General features: G+C 30.6%; 1 pseudogene; it reads left to right on the forward strand.

Moving 5' to 3' along the window:
- Positions 1 to 392: 392 nt before the first annotated feature.
- LOC129957430 (techylectin-5A-like) lies at positions 393 to 24,632 on the forward strand (annotated as a pseudogene).
- Positions 24,633 to 27,694: the final 3,062 nt, after the last annotated feature.

Genomic DNA, 27,694 nt, shown 5'->3' on the forward strand with positions numbered 1-27,694 from the left:
TCCATTTTTTTTTTTTTTTTTTGCTTGCACAATTGTTTGACACATCTGAATAATCCTCCGAATTATTTTACTCTCATTTCTTTATCACCTGGAAAAAAAAAAAAAGTTAACCTTGACCATGATGAAATTTTTTTGAAGATAGGCCTGTAGATTTCTAATTCCACAATAGGGAATTGATAAATCAAGTAGAAAATTAAGTGTTTCCATATGTCTTTTACAAGATAGTAACCATTTCACTCTTTGCTTTAAATAATGATAAGCTTTTGGAATGGAAGAACAGCATCTGCATGGGAAGCGTTTTAAGAGTTTTGGCCTCTTTTTCAGTTTTATCTGAAGATAAGGTGAGGGGAACGAGATACATTTTCATATAAAAATCATTTCTTGAATATGAAGTTTAGTCATGTGTTAAAAGAACGAAGCTCTCTCTTTATTTGGTGGTAATCTCTTACGATAAAACATGTAAGTTGAATTTAGCCATAAACATTTCATTTTAATAAGACTGTTTGGTAAATAATCGATGTGCCATTTAAAAGCATTATTAAATTTCAATTGCTTATTTTGTGACGGAGTATCTCACATGTAAGGAAATGTATGAAATATTTATTTTTTTATCAAGTGATCTCTTGATTTTATGTTTTTGAATCAGATGTGAAACAGAAAAATTAATATAAGTTTGACACATTCATTTTGAAGAATACAATTATTTCGTGCAGTGTTACAATTTTGCTGAAACATAGTTGAAATTTTTTAATTCTGACTTAAGGATTTTTGTTATTAGACGTTAAGTCTATAAGAAAGTTTCCGAAAAGAATTAATTATTTTTTCTACTTGGTTTCCTCACTTTCAATAAATATATATATTATATATTTTATATTTGTATTTTTTTATTCATATTTATAATTTTGTATATTTGTAATCTAGGATCTTTAAAAGAATTTTCTCTTATTTCTTGATACTATAAAGTTCTGAAATCTGAACGATTATCTACCGCTTTTAATATAATGGGGAATATTTTTTTTTAAATTTTATTTCTAAATTTTAAGGTTATCTTCCCTTTTACGATATCTTTTGATGGTTATTTCGAATTTCGCTTGTTCACATGTATTTAGATAGTTTTCAATGGCTTATATTTTCTGCCAGCTGTAATTATTACTCCCCAGGTCGCTAATCTTTATATTTCTCCTTTATTTATAGTTAAGGTGAAATTGAGTCAATTTTTAGATGTCTATTGGCGATCCTGAGGTAAAATCGTTTGTTTTAGAGCTACCAAACTTAATACAGATATACTTAGGAGTTTTTGAATGCAGAAATTCTTTGACATTTTCATTTAATTAATTAGAATTTTAATCAAAAGTTAAACACATTTTTATAGCTATTCCGCTATAATTACCAAAACTTTTACAATACAAATATAATTTTTATATAAAAATTTAAAAAAAAAATAATATCATTTTAAATCATTTAAAATGATATTATTATCATAATATCATATTATTATCATATTATCATAATATCATTTTATTTCAAAATTTTTAAAGATATCTTAAGCATAATTAATAATAATATGCTATACAAAATAGAATTAAATTTCACCTGTGCAAACAAGATTTCTTTTCATGAAAAAAATTAGCTTTTATCAAAGTGTTGCCATCACGCTGACGGCAGCCCAAATTGAAAGACTAAGAAGCTGATTCTCACAGCAAATAAAATTGATTTGAATTACTTGAAATTTGAGTTATGAAACTCTAAATATCACGATTTATATTTATAAAATTGTGATATTTAGACACTTTATATGTCTTATTCGCTTTACAGTGCATGATATATTTTGCAAAAAATGTATCTAATAAGTATTGAAGTTAAACACAAGTAATTAGTAATTACTAGGATTTTAAATAATTACTGGAATTATAAGTTATTTGATTTCAAGTGGTGGTAAAATACAAAATACTCCCTTAATATAAAAGTAGGATTTCTGTTTCTATTTTAAATTAGAAATCAATAAATCACAAATATAATCAGATAGATAAAGGTAGAATGTGTAAAAAAGGCTATGAATAAGAAATAAAAAGGTTTTCAAAATAATATATTTGCTCTTTTCTCCAAGAAAAAATTTTATTTTCAAAATTAGATTATATCCTCAAGGTGTTTTTAAACCTTTTAATATCTAAAATCATTCTAGTTAAGAATGGATTCTCAATTTAAAATGAACGAAAAATAAACATCCGAGTTTCTCTTTCAGAACTAAGAAAATTCTCTTCTCTTACAAAAACCTGCAATAAAAGTTCATGTTATTAAGAGGTTCCCTCTTAGATGATTACTAGACGCAAATGATCGGACGTGTTTTGTGAGTTCTCAGTAAACCTTTCAATCTCTCAAACCCATCTTGGCGAGCGTATCAAATGAGCAAAGTAACCGCCTCTGGTATTGAATCAATGGCACTTAATGAACAAAGTAGGGGATTCGCAAGTATACCTAACCATCTTGAGTCAATCTGTGATGTCTTAGAACGGGTATCTGGGGTTTTCAGTACTTATAGAGTTAATAATTTTTGTGAGTTTCGAATTATTAAGAGGTTTCAAATCTAAAAAGAGATAATAAAATATATTTCGATGGATATTAAACAAGAGAAGAATTTGAAGGTAAGGATATTAATGAAGAATATAGGAAAGAATTAAATCAAAAACATATATCACAAACATTCATCAAAACAATTAAATCAAACATATATATCAGAAATTTTGAAAGGGATATGCTTATGGCCTTCAGAATAAAATCTTTTTTTAAAGGTAATGATTAAGGCTCATTTTTTGATTGTCGATAACTGATTTCCGATTTTCTAATGTGTAGGTACTGTAGTAAACCAATGTATTTTTTTCTTTTTAACCCTTAACTGGGGACGTGTGGTCTGTGAGACCGCTAGCGATGGATTTTCTGTCACCCCTATTCTATTTTTAGCTCAATTGAATGGATTGGCCCTGTAACTTCCTGTTTTGTGACCTTCAATACACTTGCACTTTTTCAATCGATTTCAGCAGATGCTTTTTAAAATAATTCAGTTATTTCTTCGAGCGCGGTCTCTAAGACCGCATCTCCCTGTTAGTGTCACAATGATAAACAAGGCTTAGCAGATGAAGCTAAAATTTGGGACCCGAAATATCATCCAGTTTACTGATCTTATTATGAAGCAGTGTTCCAGATACTTTTAAATGAAGCAGAAAGTGATTTTAGTGATAAGAATAATTGTACAGAAGAGTTTTTCAATGAAAGTTCGCATTCAACTAATTTTGATATGTATGTTCAAACATAATTAATTTTTCTAGTGATAATGTATTTTGAAAAATTTATAAAATATATTAATATACCAAGAGATATATATATACAGAATTTATAGGTTGATTTTTATACTAGTTTTTAACCTGTATATTTAAAATGCCCAAGAAAACCTTGCTATGAAAGTCATACAAGTCGATAAAAAAAATGGCCACTTTTACCCATTGTCAATTTTTTTTCATATAATTGTTGAATTTTACATTATACTGTCTTCTATATACCTTCATATACTGTAAAATTAAATATGATTTAAAAAGTAAAAAGTAATATGTTTTTTCATGAATATTATTTATTGTAACATGTCATTTGAGAAGAAAATGGATGTTCCAACGCATTTCCTTGTTTCAATGATAATATATTTAGAAAATTTTTTAAAACATATCTGTATATCAAAAAAAAAAATGTCTGCAAAATATGTTGGCAGTATTTTTATATTAATACATTCATTAGAAAATTTAATTTGAATGTAAGTGTAATGTGGTCTCGTAGACCTCACCTCCCCAGTTAAGTCCTAAATTTTCACCTCTCCAGTTAAGGGTTAATGTGATAAAATATTGAGGTTTATAAAACATCCATTCTCTATTCATTGCTAATCAACAACATAAATTACGAATTTTCTTTTCCTTTTTTTTTTTTTAAATTGAAAGGAAAAGGATAAATCTAACGATAGTCAATATACTTGAACAAATCTTAGTCAAATTATGTTAATTTTGGTAATTTTAACTCTGCAATCCCGAACTCCCTGTAAATTGCCTTATTCTATAGAGCTGTCAATCTTACGAATTCGGAGGTGGAAGGTAATTTATAATTAGCCATTGATAAGAAAAGAGTAATTCTATTCTGTTTTCGTGCACGAAAAATTATTGTGGCTTTTGAAGCATTAGAATTCTCACATTAGATAAACTTAGAATTTAATCGAAGCTATAACCAATCATAATTAGAAATATCAGACTTTTAAATAAAAATAAACATTCATAAATAAAACTATTAGCAAAGTATAATTATTTTTTGAATAGCTTAGGAATTTAAATTTTCTGCATTGGCTCAAAGCTGTCATTGTATCATAATATTAGGTTCTGAAAAATAGCACCAGGTCATTACCTTATCATTATGCATCATTTTTGGTTGAATAAGAATGAAAGAAACAGTGGATATGTTAAATAATTGTTTCACTTTCATCATTTCTTAATAAAATATGTTCTCTGTTCTAACTTAAAATATTTTCCATCTTATAAATACAATAATAATGATAAAATTATTTTCAAAGCATTTATTGTTAGAAACTACGAGTCATTATGGCCTAAAAAAGAATTTAACTTTGATGAGGGCTTGGATGTTAATGAAAGCGCTCATATTTTTAATCATGCGTATTATGGTCGTATGTTGAGATTTACTATTCTTACAGCACATTTCCGAATATATTTGGAACAACTGTTGTGAACCAGCTAGTTGAAATGAATTTGATTTTTCTCCGACGTTTAGTTGCTTGTATATTTTTCAAAAGAAACTTTCCTCAGACTTAACAGGGGTTACCCTTGTTATATGGTGAAATAATTATTTGGAGTTATAAATAATATATTTTTAACTTAAGAGATCCAATAAAAAAAAAAGAAAAAAAAAACGCTCATTTTAAAACTGACCAGTATGAGTGTATAGATGCAATATAGGAAACAAATGTGGCTTGGGAATTTTAATGAAAACATCAGTATTCGTAATCATGTGGATGATGGTTGTATGTTTAGAATCAGTGTGATTTTAGTTTATTTTCGAATACATTTAGAATAATTGTTGTGAATACTGAATTTAGGAACCAGCCAGTTAAAATGAATTTTATTTTCCCTTGCCATTAAGTTAGTCGTTTGTTTATATTTCTTCAGAGACTTCCTCAGACTTAGCTGAAGTTCTCCTTGTCCCGTCTTGTCATAATTAATTGGAAACAGAAGCTATAAATAATATATATTTAACTTAAAAGATCCGAAAACAAAAACAAAATGGAAAAAGGGGAGAAAAATAAATCGCTAAATTTAAAACTGAAAAACGTGTTTATAGCCATGGAATATAAACAACAAAATAACTTTCTTTGTTCAGGAAATTGTTGTTTTTTTAATTCCTAAAGAAAGTAGATTTTATAAATAATTCAAACAAGCAATGACAAGTATAGTTTTGAATGATTAAGAATATAGCTAAGAAGGGACAATTAAGATAAATATCTATTATGTCTATGTAACGATTTCTGAAATCGCCACCCGAATTAATTTAAAAGAAAAAGAGAGTGAAGTTGAAATCCTTTACCTGATATTTATTGAAAGGGCTACATAATTAGGAAGATATATTGATATTCAGTGGGTTTCCAAAGTGAGCAGATGTTAAAAATCAACAATATTTCTGATTTTACAAAAGATGAAACAGGGTTCAAAATTCATGATTTTGAAGAGTAATGGAATAAAAATAACAGTATATAATAAAACTAGAAATTTGAATTCCTATTTATATGAAATTCATATTTTATATTTATATCCCAATTTGTTTTTCCTGCAGGTGGTACGCCAAGATTTCGTTGAAGCTGATCGTTTTGGTTATTTTTGCTATTATTAAAACACAAGCAAACTCATCGATTTGTGAACAGAGAGAAATGCATCTTGTGGCTTTAGATCTTGCTAAAGAATCTATCACAAAAGCAAAAGAGCTCCAACCAGATTGTTGTAAGTGTTTTGAAATTATTCCTTCTGTGAATACAATTAGCATGATTTGTGCTTGTTTTGCAGAAGTGGGCCATGGCAAAGTTGAGTTTTCTGTCGAGTAACATCTTAAATGTATAGCCGGATACAATCACATTCTCTTATAGGACCACCAAGACAGGTTGAAATTAATATTATTCCTTAATAATAAAGAGATAATCATTTTCCAGAATTCCAGTTATTTAAAATATGATACATCTTCCTACCTAACTACTAATTGACCTTCCAGATTATGGAATGTCTGCAAACACGGTTACCCTGTTAATAAGGTAGTTCACGGAGTGCCTAGCCCGGGTCATCGGGTTGTATCTCCGGTAAATGATGACGGCGCAAACGAAATGGCGTTCAATAATTACCGAGATCTTCTTTGAACCAGATCCAACGATGGTGGAAGCAAAAAGCTAAGGATTTTCTTTATAATCCTTGTTGAGGGGTTAATAAGAGGTGCATGGCGGAGCTGGCTTTCTGATGGGCTGTCAGGATGCAAAGGGGAGTGGGAAAATGCTGCATGAACAAAGTGTTATATGAATAAAATTTACAGAATTTCAAGAGTTGGAGCGTTAAGATTAAAAATGGAAAAAGGTTTAAATAAATGGGAAGGGAGTTTAAAGTAGAATATTACGAGGTCTTTTAATTCGCGGGTTTGGGGTGTATTTGAGAATTAAGGATGTAGCTTCGTTATGAGAGACAAGATTTTGAAAGTATATAGTGGCGAGTTCCTTTTATGAATGTCTTAAGTGGGAAGAGTAATTAATTGCTTCATATATATTGCTTTAAACATAAACTATTTACAGTTACTGTTGCTGTTTCTTATGTCACTTGCCATGGACAAGCCAGCTCTTATGAAGACACGATTCTAAGCCATTGGGGGAGCGTCTCTTGTTCTTATTATTTATAATAGCGCCATCTAGGGCCAAGAGAACGACTCAGCTACATACACGTTACAACGCCTTTTACGGGGCGGGTTGCATTCACGCATTTCATTCATTCATCCACAAATCATAACTTAGACCTGAATCAGAGAACGATCACCCTTGATCCAGTACCCCCAGTGGTATTACTCTCGACATGGAAGACCTTGTGATAATTTACGACAGATTTATGCGCGCGTCAGCCACCAACTACGCGGGGAGTCTTCAGCCTGCGGGGTTCGAACTCGCAACCTAAGGGACGCGAATCCATCGCTCTACCAACCAGGCTATCCCGGCCCTCATTTACAGTTACTAAAACCTCTAATTAAATTATTTTGTTGGAGTTAGATTTAGCAGCATTTCCCAAAATTGTGCATGTACATGTTAAAACTGGACGCAAATAAGCAATGTAAATAAGAATTTTATTATTCTTAGACATTTTAAAGTTTTGAGAAATTAGGGGATGATATTTGCGAGTTAAGTCTAGAAACGTGTTTTAATTATAAATGAAGTGGAGTTTCCAGATGACTCTATTGTCTAAAATAATGCTTAAATATTTACATTCCTTAGACCATGGGATACTCTGGTTTTTAATTTTAGTAGGCCAAAAATTAATTTCATCATAATTTTTAACAAACATTATGGCTTCAGTTTTACTAGCGTTGATTTCTATTTTCCATTTAAAGAGGCAATCTTCACGAGTTTTGAGGTGCATGGTGAGAGCTATCGGTATGAAATTTGGATTTTTCTTTCTGGCTAGTATTGCAATACGGTAACTCTGCACTTTCCAACCTGCTCTTTATACTTGCTTTATATCTTCCGATATTCTAATACAAAATTTTCAACTATAGTTGACTTCCGAAATTCTTCATTTCAACATCACGATATCCATTTCCAAGTAGTTTCTACTTATTAAGAATCTTCATACTTTCAGACATAAAAAACAAGAAAAAATTTAAAAATTAATTAATTAATTAATTAAAAATAAAAGCGAAGGCTAACTGGAACAAGTTATAGACAATTCTTAGAATTTTCAGAAAATTAGCTTGGATACATATCTATTTTGCTTCCATACATGATGATAAATGTCCAAAATCTTAATTAACTACGAATTTCACAATAGTTATAGATCACAATATTTTCTCCCAACAACTACGGTCCTTCCAATATAAACTGAAATGCCAACAGTAAAACCATTTCGCAATCACCAACATATATATATATATATATATTCGCGCCAAGTTATAATTTCTTGTTGGCGATAAGTTGTTGGCAAATGAACAACTTCTTTATAATTTTCTAATTATCCTAGAAGCGAAAAAAAGTGATGCCTTAAAAGCGATAAATTGGCAATTTTGTACTCGTGCATTTTGTAACTTCAAAAACCTCAAGCCAAAACAATATCATGTTCTCACTTGGTAATAACATTTTTTTTTCTTCCGTTACCAAACATTGCTTTCTTCATAGCGTTTGTAATTTTCACGTAAGCATATTAAATAATGCCGTGAAGCTTTAAATATAAGATGAATTTCAACGGTAAAGGCTGAATCATTAGAAAATGATTTGATCAGTGTTCTGTGAATGTTTTTTTTTTCTTTTTTTTTATGTTGGTAACATTTTTTTGAGATATGAAAGAGGCGGATGCATTCTACGAATAATTTTTTTCTCATTGATAACATTAATTTACAGTAGCATTTTATGTACAGATTTAACGTCTCTTAATTATTGTAGGGTGTATTATTAAATGTACATTTAGTTAGTATGGACCACTTTATCATATATGGGTTTATTTTAGTTATATTAACGTCCCATTGTAAAGCAGCACTACGGCTATTTTGGGACGAATCTCATGATTTTGAACCGTGGTCAGATGACGAGGACGACACCTGAGCTGGCAACCCCCCTCTCCACACCACACCAGCGGACGTTTGGCATGACGGATTTAACGTGCAACAGACCCTCTTACACGACGGTTCTTCGGTGGAATCGGATCTCGAACCTGAAATCCTACGATTCACAAGCCGAGACCTTACCACCAGGCCACCGCGGCCTACTTAGCATATATGGGATCTATACTTTTGGATTTACGAAATTTAGAATATCCATGATTATTTTTTAATACTGGAAATTTCTAAAAATAATAATAATTAATTCAAAATTCTAACCATTATTTTGCAGCCTTTCCTCATATTTGGCATCCGTAATTTCTGATTTCAGAACTTAGAAATCCCTAAATTTCTTTTTTTTTAATTCTGGAAATTTTTAGACTAAAAATTAAAAGAACTTCTAATCCTTAACAGCCTATCATGATATCAGGGTTGTATTTCAGTTTAAGTTAGAATCTAAATGGTTTTAACTGGTAACTAACCGGTTTTAATAGTGTTGCTGTAAAAAGAGACGATCTAACTGTTAGATCGTCTCTTTTTACAGCAACACTATTTTACGACGGATCTCCTAGTTACGAACTATGATGAGACGACGAGGACGACACCTGAGTGGAATTTCTTCGTCTATATTTACACTATCCATAAAATTTGCTTTCTTGTTTTTAGTAATTAGTAATTTAATATCAGCTTTAGGCCTCACTATGTACACTGTAGAGTTCTTCGCTTGATTGATAACCATGCATGTCGCATCAGGTTACTTGTTGGACAATGTTCTATTCTATGCAAATTATAATATAAATAAATAATGCATATGAATCATCTTTTTTTACTGATTCATTTTTTTACTATACGAAAAGTCTGGATGTTTCGAAAGAACCATCACTTCACCACTCACCTATGTTTCATTTTTCAACTTTTTATAATGTGATATAATTTATACATGATTTGAATTAAGATATGAATTTTGATATGTTAGAACTGTATTTTCTGATTACTTACTATATTCCAGTTAATGATTCTTCAAATATAAGCGAATGCGGTGCAAAAGAAAAAGTTTTAGCTTATTTGGACTTCGCAAACAAATTGATTGAGGAAGCTAAACAGAACTTTTCAATTTGTGGTATGTTACTCAAAATCTTTGCAAAAGTTTTTTTTTAAAATTATAATGAGTAAATAATGTGTCTGATTTTAAAAATATTTCTTAAACTCTATTTTAATGTTATACATATATACACTAACGGAAAAAAAAAATATTCCAACACCAAAAATGAGTTGTACTAGATAAATGAAATTTGGTAGACATGTTAATGCATCTAAAATACACTATCTACCTATAAGTAATTGGACATATGGGATAAAAGAGATAAACACAATTTTTTCATATGCAATAGTTGGTAGAGCCTACACCTGAGGCAATTGCAGCCTTAACTCTTTAACATCCAAGCACTTTTCAAGTGGCACTCCCTTTAACATCCAGACTTTTTCAGCATGGCTCTGAAAGACATGTTCTCTTCCTAGCTGAGGGGCAGTTACCCCCCCCCCCCCGCACTCTGAAGCAATAAAACTGTCGACGCTCTACCTTGAATAATTGCCTTGCGGTTTTCAACAACGAGATTCATTTTCCATCGAGTTTACGAGTTTTATTCTAATGAATTTATATTTTTTAGTGTGAAGTGTTTCGCTCATCATCTTTGTGGGGTATTTTTTTTTACAAAAAAATTTGAAATTTATTCTATAATTTAGAAAATAGTTGTTGTTTTTTTTTTTCGTAAGTTTCATGTTAGGCTTCCAAACCATTTAAATAAAAACTGGCTTTACTAGCAATTTCAAAAACATCTTTATGTTTCATTAAATTCTCAATAGGCTTTTACATTTTTTGTTGCCAAAATTAAATAATATGTCATATATTACCATGTAAAAAATTTTTACATAGTAATGTAAAACATACATTATGCATATATCAATGCAATTACTACATTTTTTTTACATAGTATAGATGTCAATGCTTTTCAGTGATAAACAAGATAATGTTTTAAATCTTCATTTAATACCGAAATAAAAACAATCGTTGGATAAAAAAAAATGTTATTGCTCTTTTTGAAAGATGTTTCGAAAATAATATGTTCTTTCAGCACTCAGCTAAGATGTTTTTTTATTGTCTTTAGCATTTTTTTTTAGTATAAACGATTATCTTTATTGAATTTTTAAATATAAAATATTATTTTGCATTTTCGATAGTGATACTAAGAGAAAAGTTTTAGAACTTTAATTAAATTTTTAAAGAAGTTTTCACATTTTTTTCCCCAAAACCTTACGCATTCTTGCTAATCGAAAAAGAATGTAGGGTAAATATAAATTCCAAAAATATCTTTATTTTGCCACTCTTTTTTACTAATCTTTTAAAATATAACTATTAAAATTTTTTTCTAACCAAGGGAATATATTACGTCAAACATTATATATCTATCGAATTGTTTCGATAGATGAGATAACATATTTTTAAAACTTCATTTAATACTGAAATACAAAAATTTATGAAATAAAATTAAGGGGAAAAATTACTCAACGAAATATATTTGGAAAATACATTCCTTCAGTTTTCAGCCTGAGCATTTTACTAAAACATTACATTCTTCCTAAACTAAATATGAAGATTTAACACATTTAAAATTACATCAATCATAAATATTACTTTATTAGTATGAACTGTCATGTTGAATTTTTCAAGCTGAATTTCTGATTTTAAAATGTTATGTGAAGTTTTCTATAGTATTGTGAAGACAACATAAATTTTTGAACGAAAGCTTCATATTAAATTTCCACACGAAGGAATCATTTGCAAATTTTTGATAATATGTACACTATATAACATTTTTTGACTCCTCCTCTCTATCTCTCTAGTTCATCTGACCCTCGATAGTTTCATCTCCTGCTTCTTTGCTTAGAATAAACGAGAGATCAGCTAAAGTCTCATTTTTGGGCCAACCATCATCTTCACTGATGGATCACTGTCACTTTCATCAGAATCAAGTAAAATTGCTTTAATTTCTTCTTCAGTGTGTTCACGATTTCTTTTACTCATAATGAAGAAATAATAAGCGTTTCAATAGAAAAATTACTCTGATAATCCAAACACCCGATTCACAGTACATAAAATAAAGAGTAGAAATTCACAACTGAAGAGAAATTTTCAGAATGGCATTCTAAAAAGGAACTCAGTATTTATATAACTTATCTCACTCTTAGAAGAGGGCGATAAAGAATACTCCCAACTTTTTTTTTTTATTTTTTTTTTATTTTTTTTTTTTTTTATTTTAAAAGTGGTAGTTTGTACACCACGGTCTCAGAATTTCCGACAGTCCTTTGATGAAAGAATAAGATGCTTGGAGTGTAAAACGACTTCCTTCCATAGTAACAAGTGTCGCTACCCATTTTGTGAGAAAACAGCGATGTGAATAGGCCGCATTGACAATGCAATGGTTTGTCTTTATAACATTACAATAGTCTTACTACTGAAAAGGGCTTCTGATGCTTGTCCGAAAAATAAACAACGTGTCGGTATCCTTATATATCATTCATCGTTACCAGAGAACTTCAGTGGAAAATTTCTTTTATAAATGGCCATAAAATCTTTCCGATTTTGAGCTAACAACACGTGAAAATAGAAACTAAAACCCTTTCAAAATACAAAATATACGCCAATAACCTATTTAGCGAATTTCTCCTCAACCCCTACCGCCCTAAAGCACAGGGGAAAACTGTGAAAAAGCCGCGATTGTCGAATATAACGAGGACCTCCTGGAGTGTTCAGTAGAGTAGCCGCGTTTAATACCCATCACCCCTAAAACGGATAGCAGCCGCCCCAAACCGACCCCCGAGGATGTTATAGAGTAAATTCTCAAACCACCCCAAACCGCCCAGCTGGAATCGAGAGGGTTTTAATCCCCCAGGAAATGTTTTCCACCAGTGTTTGTATGATGGGCAGTGGTGTTTTCTTCCACTCGACTTCGAGAAGACATGTAAATTTTTTCTCCGATTTTGGACTGTTGCTGCATCCCTTAATTAGACAATCCAACTGTCCAGAGGTTTCCTATAGGATTGAAGTCTGGGCTCTAGGCTGGACTGTCCAGTCGGCTCACCCCATTGTCATCATACCAATCCGTGGCGGACCTCGCAGCATGACAAGTGGCGTTGTCATCCTGTAAACATCAATGGCCAAACCCGTAAAATTGTTACAGTGTAGGAAGCACATTGTTATCTAGAGTAGTGAGTAAAAGTCGGCATTTAACTTACTTTGAAATGGAAACAAGGGTTCCAATCAATACCGCAGAATTCTAGAAACATCCCCAGATCATAATTCCACCTCCACCAAATTTTACTGCAGGCACAAAGCAATCTAGAAAAAACGTTTTCTATGCTTACGCCAAACCTAGACTTTACCTTCCGACTGGTAGCGATTGAACCATGGTTCCTCACTCCAGAGAACCTGTTTCTACTCTCGACGGTCCTCTGACAAGTCTTGCACCACCGCAACGAAGTAGTGTGGTTGGATTATGTTATCAAAGGCTTATGGGTGGCAGAACGACCATGGAAACCAAGAAAATATGTTTCCTTGCAGATGGCATTTATCAAAACAACAGTTCAGGATATTTCTTGGAACTCCTGGCGTATGTGAGCCATCGGTTTGGTTCGGTTTTCTAAATTTTTTGGGCAGTACTCGTCGGTTTCTATCGGTTAGCATCTTGGCTCTGCAGGGTAGAAGCACATTCAGACAATCACTACTCATCTTCCACTTCTTAAGTAAAAAGGTCACTGCCGATTTTGGAATGTTTAACTCACTAGATATGTCCTTTAAAGATGACCATTTCTATAACATTCGATAATTACGCCTTTCTCGAAGTTAGACAGCTCTGAATTTCGTGGCATCTTGCATGCGACTAATGCCAATGCTGTTTCCTATACGATATTTAAGTACAGAAGGAGTGACGTATATCTGAACAGCAGATATCCCCTTTTTTCTCATGGGTATCCAAATTTGTGTTGTTAGATAGTGGATAGCATCGATTCAAATTTCGCCTTAGGCTCATAAGTGTGGTACTAGTTGCACCACTGTAAACATACAAATAAAGTTTGCTTTAAATGCCTGCTGTAAAATTTGGGAACGCTATTTATCGTTGAAACGTGACGCAGCGAGTCCATATTAGTCAAGAGTGGCTTTAAGGAAACAAAAATGCCACTATGAACAGTTCACTAGTAGGGTAAGGCTATGCAAAGATGGATTTTCTTTTCGTGTTATTGCAGAAAGACTTGGTGATCATGCATTCATAGTGATGTTTGTTGACAGCAGTGGTCCAGAGAAGGTACTGCAAGAAGTTTAGGATTCCCGGCAGCCACATGGTACTACTGAGAGGGAGGGCCTCCAAGTTTAGAGTTTGGCGTATTGAATTTGCATTAGAAATTTGAGCTGCAGTTGACTCCACAGTAACACAACTAACTGTTACGAATCGGTTATTTCAAAGACAGCTTCCAGTCAGACACCCTGAGGCGTGTATTCTACTGACACCAAACCACTGACGTACATGTCAGTGGTTTATGTGACGTGAGTGTTACAATGCTAGAGCTCATAGGAAGTAGACGATTTATTGTGTTTTATGAAAAAGCTATTTCTGTTTTGATGCCAGTGGTAGACTTGTGTTGATTAGAAAGGAGCGAGACGAGCGCCTGCAATCAATCTAGTCCTGCAACTGCTGTTATGATCTGGGAAGAAATTTTGTATTATAAATGGATCAGACCTGCAGCTATCCCAAGCATTCTGAATGCCAATGTGTACGTCATTCTAGTAATTCAACCTCGTCAGTCTGGTAATTCAACCTCGTCAGTCTGGTAATTCAACCTGTTGTGTTACCATTCATGAACTAGACAGCCTTCAAAGTGTGTTTTCCAACACCTTTTTGAAAGATATTCATGAATGGCAATGTTATAAGTTGCCTGACAACGTTCTTCCTTATATTGATGTCGTAACATAGCCTATAAAGTATCGGCATGCTGTTTTGGCCGTTAGATCACCAGATCATTCTCCACTTGAGCACGTATGGGAATCATTAGACTACAAATCTAGCGTCATTTACATTTAGCATTACTGTCACTGTATTCACCGACTAAATGCAACAGGCATGGAACTCCATCATCTGATCATCAACCTGATATCCGACAGCTCTACAAAAGAAGGCATTAACACTGGCATATTTGCTTTAAAAATTCTAATGGTTGCACCAATTATTAAAATACTGGCATTTAATTTGAAATAACGTTTCTCGTGCTAACATAACCTGTAACTTGGAAACTTTTATCAATTAAATAAGTTACCTAGACAAATGTAATGTTGAAATTCCATTACTTTACAATTTTTTTCTTGGTGTTGTCATTTTTTGTCACACACACACACACACATATATATATATATAACCAACGATATCTGAATATTTTTATAAGTTAATAATCACTTTTTTAAGTATGATTCAAAATTTATTGAAATTCTATGAATGGCATCTAGAAGACAAATATAAAAAAATATTTTCATTTGAATAGGAATGGGGACACTAAAAGTAATATTTATCTCTCCTAGTTCTAAAAAAAATTTTAATTGATAAAATTTAACAACCAAATTAAATACCAAAGAAATTTTTTGTAAAGCAATTTAAGAATCAGTATTTGTGAAAGATATTCCAGCAAAATATGTTCAGAAATATAGATTTTTACAACAAACAGACCATTTATAAAATTTAACTGTTATTATAAATATTTTTTTAAAGAGATTAAAAGGTATATTTCTATTGAATGTTTCTGACACATTGTCTTATTAGCTAGACCCCACAGACACTCGTTTTAGGCCATGAGACTGATAAGATTTAAACATTTTATGCTGGAACAATTACAATTATTTTGTATAATTTTTATCGATGATTTAGCTCAATGAAATCAATTTTGTTTTCAGATGTAACCAAGAATCATACAAAAATTGTGCTTCTTCATGAAAAGCCTAAGGATTGTTCAGAAGTCATGGAAAATGGAAACAATAAAAGTGGCGTATACACGATATGGCCCTCTCATGGTGAATTCCATTTCAAGCAATTAACAGTATATTGCGATATGGATACTGATGGCGGAGGATGAACGGTAACGTGGAAAAGTTAATTTATTAAAGTGAAGATCTAAACATCAACATTCCATTATCTGCATATTTATTTTTGAATTACATCTTCTTTTTGAATTACATATATATATACATATATATATATATATATATATATATATATATATATATATAAAAGATTCTGTATGAGGGTGTCGCATAAGTTTCTTTCCAATTCTTAATATGAAATGAGTATACAGCATTTACTGTTATATTATTTATTATAAGTTATTATTTATTTTGTTACATAAGAACGTTTTCGCTCTGTTACCTTCTTCCATCTCCCAGGAAGCCTCATTATGACTTCTTTCTATAATTGATGTGTTTTGGACAAGAAATACTCCTCGAGGTGAGCTTTTATTTTGCCGTTCAATTTCAAGCGTTTATTGCGAAGAGAATTTTTTTAAGGACAGAAAGAAGTAATAATCAGATGGAGCAATATCGGAGAGTATGCAGGATACAGTAAAACATCCCAATCAAACTGTAAGAGCTTCTCTCTTACAACTAATGCAATGTGTGGTCTAGCGTTGACATGATGAAAATCAATGTCTCGTCGGTTCTGGATGTTTATTTGCAATGGTAGTCTCAACTGATCCAGCTGATGACATTATTCTGTAGAATTTATTGTTTCACCTTGAGGAAGGAGCCCGAAGAAAATTACGCCTTTCTAATCTCACTAAATGAACAAAAAAACTTTTTTGTGGTATAGTCTCGCCTTTGCGAAGTTGGAGGATTATTGTCTTTATACCGATTGCGTTTTCTATGATCATTTTCATATAAAATCCAAGTTTAATCTCCAGGGATACTGTCAACAGGCTGCAAATGTCGCCTTTCGCGACCCATGTTTGATGCTGTGGATGAAAGTCTTAAAACAGAATGTATGGCACAAACGAAACGTAGTGTAAAAGAGCTCTGATACGACTGAAACCGATGACATAGACTGCTAATAGAAAAGCCTGCATGTTTGCACAAGCAGAGTCAAATAAGACCTTTTATAGCGCGATGAGAAAGAAACTTTTGAGACACCCTAATATTTGGCTTCATATATCTGAACTGCGAAATAAGAGTTAATAAAAGGTGTTATTTCTTCTGATTCTAAGGGGTTATTTTGTTATATATCTGACGGTTATATTTTATATATATATATATATATAGTAGGTAGAAGTTGACAAAATCTCAATCACTTTGAATTTTTGATAATTTTCGCAACCTTTTATGAATATTAGAAGCAAATATTAATTTTAAAACATATTAACCCTTAACTGGGGAGGTGAAATTTTAGGACTTTACTGGGGAGGTGCAGTCTACGAGACCGCATTTTATTTACACTCAAATTAAATTTTCAAATGAATGTATTAGAACGAAAAACTGCCAATATATTTTGCGTGTATTTTTCTTGATATATAGATATGTTTTAGAAATTTTTCAAAATATATTATGATTGAAAAAAATAAATGCATTGGAACATACATTTTCATCTCAAATGACATGTTACAATAAATAATATTCTTGAAAAAATATATCACATTTATTTTTAATCATATTTAATTTTAAGTATATGAAGGTATATAGAAGATAATATAATGTAAAATGACAATGGGTAACATGAAAAAAAAAAATGACAATGGGTAACATTGTCCCTTTTCTGATAGGCTTGTGTGACTTTCATAGCGCGGTTTTCTAGGGCATTTTTAACATACAAGTTAAGAACTAATATAAAAATCGACCAATAAATTCTGTATATATATCTATTGGTATTTTAATATATTTTATAATTTCTTTGAAAATACATTATCACAAGAAAAATTAATTATGTTTGAACATACATTGCAGAATCAGTTGAATGCGAACTTTCATCGAAAAATTATTCCGTACAATTATCCGTATCACTAAAATCACATCCTGCTTCATTTAAAGGTAACTGGGGCACTGCCTCACATTAAGATGAATACATTGGATGATATTTCAGGGTCCTAGTTTTAGCACCATCTGCTAAGTCTTGTTTATCACTGGGACACTTACAGGGAGGTGCGGTCTTAGAAGTCGCGCTAAAAGAAATAACTGAATTATTTTAAAAAGCATCACTGAAATCGCTTGAAAAAGTGCAAGTGTATTAAAGGTCACAAAATATGAAGCTACAGGGCCAATCCGTTCAATTGAGCTAAAAATAGAATAGGGATAACGGAAAATCTATCGTTAGCGGTCTCACAGACCACACGTCCCCAGTTAAGGGTTAGTTGTAAATTTTTATAATTTTATTTTTTCTTATTAATAAATAAATTAACTTCTTTCAATAATAAATATTTCAAGACATTTTTATAATTTCAGGTCATTCAAAGAAGGGGGAATTTTTCCAAAAAAGACGATTTTCATAGAATTTGGAAGGATTACAAGTATGGATTTGGAAATATATCAGAGGAGTTTTGGCTGGGTGAGTGCAAAGTTTGGTATCATAAATTACAGTTTCATTCCAGCTATTGCCATCAAAAATATATTGTTACCTAATATTGATGTTTTATGTCTTCTGAAATTAGTTGACTATTTGTAAAAAATATTAAAAAAATATTTGAAGATTCTAGAAAAATCTTGTATTAAAGCAAATTTTGGTTAGCGCAGTTATGGTTATGGCTATAGTGTTATAGCTAATACATGATTAAAAACATATCAGATACTATTTTTTATACGAATTTTTCTCTTTTATACTATAATTCTCATACTTTTCTTTTTCATTTACTAATTAATTCTTAAGGAGGAATTAGTCCACTTACTTTTCCTTTAGAATTTTTCGGCAAATGGAATTTTCCTCTGGATCTTTGAACTGATTTTAGTTTGAAAATATCGTCCAGTTCATTCGCGAAAAAGATTGTTTTTATTTCTTAGTTTTTTTTTCAAGTTCAATCTTCGTGACTACTAAATATGATTTATTGAAAGAAATTAAATAAAATACAATACCTCAATTATATATAAAATAAAAAACAACATTGAATTTCAATGCTTATTTCAAACTTGTATCCTGCAGAATTTCAGAGTGTTGTGCGATGGTTTGTTTAGTGCCGTCCTTTTTTTTATTTATTTCAATTATTATTTAGAAAATAATATTATAATTATACATATTTGTCATATTATTTATCAAAATTAATCATTTTTTTATTATGTATTATTCAGTAAAACTCTTAAATTATCAAAAATGGATCATTAATTCCTTTTTTCTTTCCAATGTCATTAGTTGAAAATTGTTGTACTACCATTGTTGTGAACTCTTGTATAATTGAAATAACAACCATTAATAATAACCCATTGAAATAACAACCATTAATAATAACATCTAAAAAAAGTGATTAATTTAAGAGTCGCTTTTGGTAATTCGAATCTTTAAGGAAGTGAAATTTTTATAGCTGTTCCATCTGATTCAATGAGCAAATTTCCATTATATTGCAATTTTATTGTATAATAATTACAGGATATCCCACGAGGGTGTAGCGTTTGATATTTACAAATTCGAACAGAACGCGTCAAGACAAGTATTTTGATGTATATCTCGAGGGATGCCCTAATATAGCATCATAGTCTAATTACCCACTAGTTATACATCAAAATACTTGCCTTAATGTGTTCTATTCGAATTTGTAAATATTAGACGCTGCGTACCTTGTGGGACATCCTGTTTGTGTGTTCACTTGTATTTCAAAATCTTCCATGCTTTGCTCCACGATTGCTATTTATCTCATTGAATATAAATATATTTGGAGTAATGAATTATTTAGAAAAAATCATCCCTGGATATATTATTATTACACTATAATTTCAAAAAGGATTCTAATCTTTTAATGTCAGCTGTGTGATGGCATATTTTTTTGTTTACTAAATACATCTTAATAAAAAATACTATCTTACATAAAACTTATAAAATTCAAATAAATTTGATGCAATATATCAAAGAATTAATTTTCCTTCATTCTCATGCTAGATGCATTAATGAATATCAATCAAACATAGAAGAATCGAACTTTGAACTTTCTGTAAAACATGCAATACGTACACATTTTGATATATACATATACATGTTCCAAGTTTAATATTATTTGCTGACCAAATTATTTACTCACAGTTGATTTTTATGATTAAAAAATACTTAAAATATGATCATTTATAAAATTATGTAAAAGCTATTTTACACATTAGTTAATATTTCATAATGTTTCCCGTGTCCATTTTAGTTTTAGTTTTCGTGCCTATTTTTAAGTCTTTTATTCAGTTAAACTTCTATTTCATATTTAAAGGTGAAAGCTCTTTAGGCGCAGATATCAAGGAAGAAATTTAAAACATAGTTTTATTTACAATAAAATAGTATTCCGAGTGAGGTAGTGATTAGAAGAACAGAAACTGAGAATGAAATGCGATCCACCAATAATGGTTTATTGCTTTCGCGTAAATCATCAGCGAGGTTTTGAAAATTTATATTACATTAAGAATTATTGATGCAGTTCCTTTTCTCTATATTCATCTTCTAAAGTTGTTTACAATCTGAAAGGACTAGAATGAATAAAATGATGAATGAATAAATTAATGAATGAATAAATTGATTAATGAATAAATTGATTAATGAATAAAAATGAATGATTAAAATGATAATTGTTCATTTGAATAGCTTGCACTGAACCATTGAAGTGAATGAAAAGGTATATACTATTATAAGTTGGTATATTATACTATTTATTTATTTAAGGTATATTATACTATTTATAAGTTGGTTACACACACACACATAAACGCACACACACACACTCACACGCACACACGCACGCACGCGCGCACACGCGCACACGTACACAGACACACACATTCTGCAATTTAATTGTTGTGCTTGTCCCAAATGTTGTGCGCCATCCTGTAACTGCTAATTCTATTTAAATTGGCTGTTAAATTAGCTATTAAATTTACCTTTTAATTCTGCCGGCATCCTGACATAGGAGCAGCCCTTCTTCTCTGTGTTCTAGGAGTCCCAGTTCGGGCATGGTTGCTCTTCTTCTGTGTTCTATCTGTGAGGTATGTGAATGCCCCCCCCCCCCCGTAAAAAGGGGTTGTGCAATCGAATGTGACATGTGAAGTAGTTAAGTCGTGCACTTGGCCCTAATTGGCGCTACTGAAAAAACAAGATACACTCACTCGATTTAAATCGCTGACATATTTGTCAGCGGGCATGTAAGTTGCATTAAGTAACAGCAATGTTTTAATTCTTTTTACTATTGAAAATATTAAATCTTGTATTATTATCGGTATTTCTGTGTGTGTTTGTGTGCGTGATGGAAGTGCAATATCTTAGGGCTACGAATGTCATTGCTAGTACTGTATTTTAGGCAACGATAATATATTTGCTCTGACAAACCAAGGAAATTACACTGCACGTTTTGATATGGAGAATGTTGACAAAGAATACAGATTTGCTACATACTCTTCTTTCCGGATAGAAGATGAAAAGGCTGCATATATGCTGCATTTCGGTAATTACAGTGGTACAGCCGGTAAGTTTTTTTAAAATTAATTTTATGAAAATTAGTGAAAATATTCTGTTCTATATCTTTTTTTAAACTTCCACTATAAAGATACTTATGTCTCTTTATATATATAGGAAAGAGATAATTTCAAGTTCCACTAAGGAACAAATAAATTTCTAAGAAATGTGGGTTGTGAAAAAAATGTTTAATTTTTATAGAAATGGTGCTTTTATTCTATAAATAAAAACACAATATAAAAATGTACATTATTAATTTTTTTTTTGTTCTTAAATTTGAAAAAAAAAAGTAAAAAAATGCCATGACTTAACTACTATTTTAAATGCCAACAAACATTACTACTACAACTAAAAATAGTTAGAAGTACTAGTAATACTACTTCTACAGTTACGAAATACTACATAGTTACGAGTAGTATATTAGCTACAATCTTTCCTATTTCGAGGATATCTTACCTGCAAATTTATTTTCAGATATATCCAAGATGGACATCAGTAATTTCTGATCTGATTGGAAATTTAGTATGAAAATAAAAGAAAAAAAATATTTCAAACTTTTAATATCATAAACTTTCAAACAGGGGAAAAAATGATTTTTGATTTGTTCAGACGGGTAAAATTAGGGTTTTTTACATAACTAAATTTTAGCAGCATTGGTTATCATTCGTCCTTGATGTTGGGGGCGATATTAACTGTAGTATGAAATGGAGCAACGGCACAATATAGAAAGAAATTGTTTTGTTTAGTTAAATAACATTAACATCCGTTTTAGCGCAATACGACAGCTATTTTGGGATGGATCTTGCAATTTCGATTCACTGTCAGATGACGAGGACAACACTTGGGTTGCACCCCTCGTCCAGGTTTCAGCACCACGTCCGCGGGGGATGGGGGCGTTGGGTGCCTGGGGGATTGGTGTGCGCCAGGCCTGCTTGCATGACGGCTCTTCGGGAGAGTCGGGTCTCGAACCTGAAATATGCCGGCTCCGAAGCCGAAACTGTACCATCAGGGCACCGCGATCCCGTAATTGGCGATTGTTGTGTTGCATTATTAATTGTATATATTTGAGAACCGTAAGTATTAAACTAAAAAAAATGTTATTAAAATATTTCCCTAATATTATAAAGTTTGACAGACAGAATGAATGCTTGATTTGGTCTCATTCAAAATGTGCGCTGGATTTGTGCAAATTTTAATCGTAAGAAATGAGTATACGTTTTGGATTATTTCCTTTTGTCGGATTGAAAAAAATCGAGTTTGTAATTTAGATAGTAGAGTTATTGGATTATACTTTACAGTTTTTAGTTTAAAGAGCTTACACTAGGTTAGATTTAGCAAGTTTGTTGCATTTTTTAAGTTATCATCTTGGCAAACGGGGACAAGCAAAAAGATTAACAGATTTGGTCCAAAAGTTTGTGCAGATCTTAACAAAAGTACTTTAGCAAAATTCATACACAATTTATCGATATAAATTGTTTGCTCTGTTTTTGATTTCTGTAGTTCATACTCTCAGCGAAAAACAGACTGATAAGTTTAAAAATTGTCTGATTTTGCCAAAATTTCATACATATTTATAACTAGCCGCCTTTGTCGACAAGCACCTTTGCCAGGCTGGCTAAAATTTTCAATTCCATACTTTAAGTAACTTTGTCTTTTAATAGCTTCTCCAGCAAAAGAATTTTAAGTTTTATATTTTGATAGTCGCATTATTCATACTATTAAAGTATTAAGTATTACGTATATCGTACTAAGCATCTTCTTAATTTTCTATCGCCTTCCATAAAAATTTGAACTTTAACCTGATGAGTAAATGATTAAACTTCAATTACAGCAAAAAGGGGTTTACAGAAGATGCATGTTTGTTAAAAATTTAAATTAAAGAAAATAGAATCCTTCATCATTTAAAAAGCTATGCACATTATATATATTTTTAAAAAAATAATGTATGCAATATCTGAACGAATTATTCAAAGAAATTTCTATAATCCATTATATAATTTAAGTCCATTTCAGTTTTAATTACAAAAAAGATTTAAATATTGTAAAAATTATATTTTATTTTATTTCAGTCAATAAATGTATTTTTTTAAAAATATATATAAAATAAAAATTTTTAGTAGACCTATGGTTTTACGGAATCATATTCAGCAAATTTTTCTTGACTCTTCCACTTAAAAAATGTTTACATCCTCTAAGACAAAATCTGATAGAATCCTGAAGCTTTAAGTGTCATTATTTTTTGACAATAAAAATTTCATAATTTGAGGCTAATCAGTTTTGGGAAAACTTCGAACTCTGATTGTTGTGTCTTTATTGGGATGATCGATGAAGTAGTTCAAAATCATGCTTTGTTTATTTCTAAAAATTACCTCAATACTTTATCTGCATTTATTTTAACTTCCAGATTTTTTTTTTATCTAGGAGATGGCATCAAAGAAGTTAACAATATGGGGTTCTCAACAAAAGATAAACGATTCGAAAAATCGGCTTCTCATTGCATAAATATTAAGAAGGGTGGATGGTGGTACAGTGACTGTGGTTGGAGTGATCCAAATGGTGTAAATCTTCCAGGACCCGCGAATGGCAACAGATTCTATATGAACTGGCACCCTTGGACAGAATATGATTCTTTGTTAACGATTGAGATTAAGTTAAGATCAGAAAAGAAATAGAAGTAAACGATTAGATGTGCCAAGACTTTCTAATATTTCATTATTACCCAAATTTTATTTCTGATTCTTTCATGCTCGATAGTTTGAACCATTTTAATTGAAATTTTTACTTTATAAGCCGAAGAATTTGATTTTGATTTCAGTTTTCCTGAATATGAAACCAATCCTGTCATATAGGTATCACTACTCTTCACTTATCTAGGACTTAAAGATTTTGATCTTTCATGGTTTAATTTCAAAATAATAATAATAATAAAAATAATGTAACCATAAAGAAACCTGATCTGAAATACTTAAACAACCCCAATTTATTTTAAGAGGTTAAAAAAAAGAGAGAAGTGTTTTTAATTTCGACATGTAAATTTGAAATACTTTTTTCAAAACTGTGATTATTTGGGATATACCATTATTTTGTATTGGTAAAATAGGAAATAAAATTCAGTGTATTGTTGTAAAATTATCTCTTTGTCTTTTCTTGTATTTTTTGTATAATATTCAAAACCGAATTGTAGTGACGGATAGAGACGATTATATTCATAATGATAAATTTGTTGAGTAGTGATAAGTTAGTTCAAAAATAGTAACAGCCCTAATTTGGTGAAATGGCAACCAATCATAATTTAATCATAAAATTTATTGAAATTGAGATAAGTTGAAAATATAATTCACTGATAGACACTAATAACCAAATGATTTATAAAAGATACGTCTAGAAGTAAAATTATTTTATAACTCTTCAAAAACATCAAAGACCATGTATCATCTTTCCATAATATTGTTGTAAATTTATCTCTTTGTCTTTTCTTGTATTTCTTGTTGTAAATTTATCTCTTTGTCTTTTCTTGTATTTCTTGTTGTAAATTTATCTCTTTGTCTTTTCTTGTATTGAAAATATAATTCACTGATAGACACTAATAACCAAATGATTTATAAAAGATACGTCTAGAAGTAAAATTATTTTATAACTCTTCAAAAACATCAAAGACCATGTATCATCTTTCCATAATATTGTTGTAAATTTATCTCTTTGTCTTTTCTTGTATTTCTTGTTGTAAATTTATCTCTTTGTCTTTTCTTGTATTTCTTGTTGTAAATTTATCTCTTTGTCTTTTCTTGTATTGAAAATATAATTCACTGATAGACACTAATAACCAAATGATTTATAAAAGATACGTCTATAAGTAAAATTATTTTATAACTCTTCAAAAACATCAAAGACCATGTATCATCTTTCCATAATATTGTTGTAAATTTATCTCTTTGTCTTTTCTTGTATTTCTTGTTGTAAATTTATCTCTTTGTCTTTTCTTGTATTGAAAATATAATTCACTGATAGACACTAATAACCAAATGATTTATAAAAGATACGTCTATAAGTAAAATTATTTTATAACTCTTCAAAAACATCAAAGACCATGTATCATCTTTCCATAATATTGTTGTAAATTTATCTCTTTGTCTTTTCTTGTATTTCTTGTTGTAAATTTATCTCTTTGTCTTTTTTGTATTGAAAATATAATTCACTGATAGACACTAATAACCAAATGATTTATAAAAGATACGTCTAGAAGTAAAATTATTTTATAACTCTTCAAGAACACCAAAGACCACGTATCATCTTTCCATAATATTGTTTAAAAGAGTTGTCAGTAGTTATTTTAATACAAAGCAATTTTGAAACATAGATTCTTTATGGATGAAGACAATATTATTAAGTACAGTAAAACATGTCCAAAGTATATTTAATGCTTTTAAAATTGTAAGACTTAAAGATTCTTGTTGCTTTTAAAATAATTACTATATTAAAGTTTTAAAAACCGTAAAGACGATAGATTTAGACATTACGATCTTTCAATCGAAAATATATTTAGCTAATAGGGAATATTTGATGATTTTAAAAGACATGATATATGAAATTGAATTAAATATTTAAATCAAAACACATAATTTTCTTAAAAAAGTAATTTTTAGCTTTTTAAACATATGGAAGCATCAAGTATTATTTTAATTTTAAATACAAAATTAATATTTTAGATTACATTCCTTTTGATACTTGATTGTAATGCAATTATCAAAAGGAGAGAAATGGTTAAAACTAATAAAATGCTTTAGATGAAGGTTTAATTAATTATTAACTTATTTTAATTTACATTATAGTAATTATTATTAAATAATTTCAATTATTTTAAATGCTATGCCAGATGAATAATTATAGATAATAAGCAGAAAATAAATGGATGAAATATTTCTTTATATAATGAAATTGAGGTCTTGATGATGCATACAAAAGGTTTACGATGTGAACATAGGCAAAATTTAAATATGATAGCATGTTTTTTTATCAAGTTATCTGCATGAGAGCTGCAGTTTTTTTTTTTTTTTTTTTTTTTTATGTTATAATCAGGAAATAAATATGCCGTGAAAGAAAGAATGCCTATTCTTTTCTTGTGAGGATGACATTAAAATGTTTTGGATGTGTGCCTTCATTTCTAGGCACCCAGGGGTTCTCAAACTTATTAAATGTAGCAGCAGTGTTAATATCGAATGTCTGTTATAAGGATCAATGGAAATGTCTAATTTTAAATTCTAATAGAGCACTGAAAAGTCTTTTCAGAAGCAAAACTCCATTTGAAATTAAAGTAAATAAAGTTTTATAATGAAATTGGCCAGTTTAATGTCAATTATGTATGTACTTACTTACATTTTGAAATAGATTGATATTATTATCATGGAGAATTACATCAGAAAATACTTTTAAGCAATGCAACAGGAAGCAACATCATGATTTTTGTTGCTTTTGGCACTTGTTATAATTGCCTGAGAAAGGCAACTATTTTAAGCCGATTTTTAGCGTCTCTTGTTTCAGTAGCGCCATATAGGGCAAAGAGTACGATATAGCTACTCACAGCCTATTTCACAGAACAAAATTCATTCATCGCAATTTTGACCTGAATTAAAGAGTGAACACCTCTGATACAGTACTCCCTACTGGTATTATCTAGAATTGGAGGAATTTGTGGCTCCGACAAATTTATATGTGCACCAGCCACTATATAAAAGGAGAGTTCGGCAGATGGGGTTCGAACTCACAACCCAATGGATATGAATCTAACGCCCTACCAATAAGGCTACACAAGAATTCCGCTATGATTCGCAATTTTTTTAAAAAAAAGATAATCTTACTAATCTTTAAATGCACTTTTACATCACATTCATATCTAAATTTTCTTTGGGATTGATCATTTGAACATTAAAAATCATCACAAAATCCCTTCTATGAAATGACATAAGGCAAAGAGAAACAACCCCCCGACCAACAATCTAAAAAAAGCTCGCTTGATAAATTTAAAAGCAGTTTCACTACTCGTATTAAGCAACATATGAGATAAGGTGATTGCATTTGAATGAAGAAACATGAATACACGCAAACGATAAATTATTCTTAGGAGA

This window comes from Argiope bruennichi, chromosome 11 (genome assembly GCF_947563725.1).
Source record: "Argiope bruennichi chromosome 11, qqArgBrue1.1, whole genome shotgun sequence".
NCBI lineage: Eukaryota > Metazoa > Arthropoda > Arachnida > Araneae > Araneidae > Argiope > Argiope bruennichi.